This window comes from Diabrotica undecimpunctata, chromosome 9 (genome assembly GCF_040954645.1).
Source record: "Diabrotica undecimpunctata isolate CICGRU chromosome 9, icDiaUnde3, whole genome shotgun sequence".
Taxonomy (NCBI): domain Eukaryota; kingdom Metazoa; phylum Arthropoda; class Insecta; order Coleoptera; family Chrysomelidae; genus Diabrotica; species Diabrotica undecimpunctata.
This window is the reverse complement of record NC_092811.1, coordinates 120,914,174-120,918,209: the sequence shown is the minus strand read 5'-3', so window position 1 is coordinate 120,918,209 and position 4,036 is coordinate 120,914,174. Positions and strand designations below refer to the sequence as shown.

At 30.3% G+C, this 4,036-nt stretch overlaps 1 long non-coding RNA gene across 1 annotated transcript; it reads right to left on the bottom strand.

Annotated features, from left to right (window-relative positions):
• Nucleotides 1-207: 207 nt before the first annotated feature.
• LOC140449956 (uncharacterized) lies at nt 208-1,141 on the bottom strand. The gene is made up of 4 exons (XR_011951929.1): nt 932-1,141; nt 649-878; nt 452-585; nt 208-374 (listed from the first exon to the last, which is right to left on the bottom strand). It is a non-coding gene; the product is annotated as an uncharacterized lncRNA (long non-coding RNA).
• Nucleotides 1,142-4,036: the final 2,895 nt, after the last annotated feature.

The following is a 4,036-nucleotide window of genomic DNA, read 5'->3' as shown; positions in this document are numbered from 1 at the left end:
TTATATCTGTCGTAAATACATTTGGTGTTAAGACTCCTATTTTATTTTTAATTGTTTGAAAAAATAGTTCAAATATAAAAGTGTCTTTTCTATTTGTTAATAAACATGCACCAGGAAACCCCACTCATCGACAACTACAAGAGTTGTTAATTCGAAATCGTAAGCATTTAAACCGTGTGTACTATCAATAGCCAATATAATATTGCTGAACTGCAATAACATTTTTTGTTGTGATACATTCATAAGTATAATGCAGAAATCATCTTTTTTTAAGCAAGAGTTTTCATCCACTTCACCTTGTGCTTTATATAATAGAACTGGATTATGCTCTAAATTCATGCATTCTTGTACATACATATCAACACTAACCGCATCTGTAACAAACGAATATATTTTTAGTTGATGTCAGCAGAATAATTAAATTTCATAAGAATTTCTAAATATAAAGTACCTTGAACATGTCTAACTCCATCCTGAATTTGTATATTAAATGCGTTTTTAATATTGTGTATATCTTTTTTGGTAAGCAAATCTATACGCTTTAGTTTTTCATCATTAAAATTATTTCTGTTATTATCAAGAATTCTAAAAAATAATAAGTGTATGCAATTAACTTCATATACATAATAATTTAATAAAATAGTTTACCTTGTTACACTTACACCACTATTTAACTTTTGTGCGATGTTGGCTCTTTCTCCTTTGGAATTGACAAATGTTGAATATCAACGCTATGATCATAATGTGTCTTATCAAAAATTGCCTTTACTCTAGAATTAGTTTCATTCTTTATAAGTTTGATCTGACTAGTACAAGCAACATTAATTTTCTTAGATCCTTGACACTTCTTTGTTCTTTTCCGAATGTGGGAAACTTTCCTGCAAAATTAAAAATAAACAAACAAAAAATATTATTTTGTTTACAAGAATACCTGATCTACTACAATCATAATATACATCTTTAACGGAAACTGAAGAAACTAAACCACGAGGACAAATGTATTCTGCGTTGGAAACACTTTGAAAGTTTTTTAACCAAATCTGAAAGTCTAAAAAAATAATAATGTAAGTACCTAATGATATTTAGAACGTAAATGGATTCATACTGACCTTCAATTGTAGAGAATTCGTACATCTCTCGTTCCATTTTAAAATTATGACAATCCTCTAGGTACCGTACTAATTCTAGCCGTAGCCTAAAAGAAATATTGCATTTAAGCCATGAATTTCCTTTAAATGTCTATTCAGATTACTCTGGCTTGAATAAACGTTTGAACATTCTTTGCACATTACAACCATAATTATCTTCAACCGAAAAAAAAACCCGCACATAAACGATAAACCAAAAAAATAAAGAATTGATAAATTGATATACTTTGTAATCGAAAATCGAAAGCGCGGTAAGATCTTTTCTATACTGTATCTATGGTTATGCTAATCTCTGTGACTAGCCAACTTGGCAACGTTGGATTCGTCTGCTACATTTAGCCGCTCCTAAAATTTTGACCCCACAAACTTCAATTTAAGCTTACACTTATCCTCCCAACACATCAATAATATTAAATTGTGTAAACTATATAAAAATTGACATTCTTTATTGTAAAATATTCATGTTTTAAGAATAAGAAGAATTGCGTTTTGTTACTTTTCCGTCGACCATCCATTTATGATTAATTTTAACACCCTCAAAATCATTGATTAATGACCCCTATTAATGAATATGCAACACAACATACATTGCTTGTATAAATTAATCATCGAGTTAGAATCTATGGAGAAGCTATGAGCATATTAACGTATGTATTAAAAACGGCGTAGGTAGGCGTGGCTAACTGTGAAACCAATATGGCGGTGGGATCATGGCCGGACTCAATAATATTAAAACTACTATAAAAATATGACTAGTTATTCAGAATATTTAAACATAATCTAAAACAGTGCAAACATTTTTAATTAACTATGATTTATTTATCCCTCGGTAAACACTAAAAACACGATATATTATACATAAAGATAAATTAATACAGTCAAATACTATTAATTTATTCTCTGAAGTACGGGCCATTCCTTTGTTTACATGTTTGTATACTAACCTGTGGAACGATATTCCTGAAGATTTTTTATTAATACCGCTTCTGCTACTGCAACTACGTTGAGAACAAGAAATCATTATTATGCACTATCACAATATACTATTACAGTTTCTATAAAAGTATTATAAAACTAAAAATATTCGAAAAACAACCAACGTAAATAAACATATACGATCTGTCAAAAGTGGCAACACAATATGGCCGAAGTGAGGTCGTTTTTAGTCACGTGATGCCCTCTCTATAGATTCTAACTCGATGAAATTAATTTAACCACATTTAACGCTCTGTGATTGGCAGTAACCTGTGGTGTAGGCAACCAAACATTGGGTACCTATTTATATTCCCACTAAAAAATTATTTAAAATGACATAGCCGCTGTAAGTACTGTCTGTCATTGTATGTCATTATTTATTGTTAAGTAAATACAAATTTAAACTAAGATATTTTTATTTCTGAAAAGTTCGGTCGACGGAAATGTTTTGTAACGAACTCGTGAATTAAAATGGCGATTAACAATTTCGAACATTAACGCGCTCGCTTCGCTCACGCGTTAAAATATCTCATTTGTTAACCGCCCTTATTAATACACTTGTTGATTAAATAACTATTTGTATTTCTGTGTTTAGTTAAAAATAGGTACTGTCATTTGTCAAGTTACTATGTATTTTAGGCATCGAGCAAAAAGACAAAAGAGGGAATCTAATCGTTATGAAAAGGAGACCAAAAAAGTGGCCTCTGATGGCGGACATATCCGGAAATGCGAATGCGCCAAATTTAAATTTCATGACATTTCACAATAATCATCTACCGTTTATTATTACTACACAACATTCATAATCACTTTTATGCGACAACCTGTATGTGCAGATTATTTAGGTGAGATAATACGCAGATTGTCGTGAAAAACGTTAGGCGGTAATGTGCGTGCAATCACTTACAATTAGGCGGGAAAATTGGGTTCATTTTTTGTCATTATTCCAGATATTTGGGCTTATAACAGGCGTAATTGTGCTTTGAAGACTTTTTTAGCTTTCGTAATGAAAGGACCTCCCGTTAATTCTGAAAGTGTATTTATTTAATTAGGAAAAAGGCCTCAAATTTGGTTTTGTGGAAATATACCCACATAATTTCGACAGTTTTTTCTACGTTATTTTTACGAAAATGTGTGTGAATTTTTTAATTTTTTTAATAAGTTTATAAATGAGGCTTTCTTAATTTATAAATATAGCACGGATATTAACAAGGTTTTACTCTCTACTACGTTTTGTTCGTAAGTGATGAATGGGAAAATGATGGCATGGTAGAATTCATTTCATTTTCTTTAACATCTCTTTGCTTAAATTTATTCGCTACAGTATGTTTGGCTGTTGTCTAATAAAGTTTCATCATAGTATCGTTTCTTACATCAATAAGATATCAAATATATATCAATTAAATATCAATTGTTATAATAGATATCAAGTTCAAAATATTTTTTTTACTTTAAAAATATATTTAGAAAACGCCTTCCATCCAAAACGTCAAATAAAGAATTTATAATCTCACAGTGGTTTATTCACAATAGAATATTTGATAACTTTTTAGCATTTAATTAAATTGAAATAAATTAGAAAGGTATACAACGCTTTGTATTTTCTCCCGAAAAGGTTAGAAGTGATTTCAAAAATACACCGAAGATCAAAGGAAAAGAAGCATTTCACATTGTTGTATTTTCTCATCATCCACCCATATCCTGGCAATGAAAGTTATCTCGTTTTGTCTTTCATGTTCCGGTAAAAGATTTCATATTTGCTTTTGTAGTAAGTATTCCCCAAGAAACAATAAAATTGGTTCTGGAGCCAGTACGTTTTCGATCTATTTAGATGGTAGCCAGTGACAGCCATGAATGATTTCTGAAGGGTCATAAAAATCTAAAAAAAAAAGAACAAATAAAATGCCAGAAAG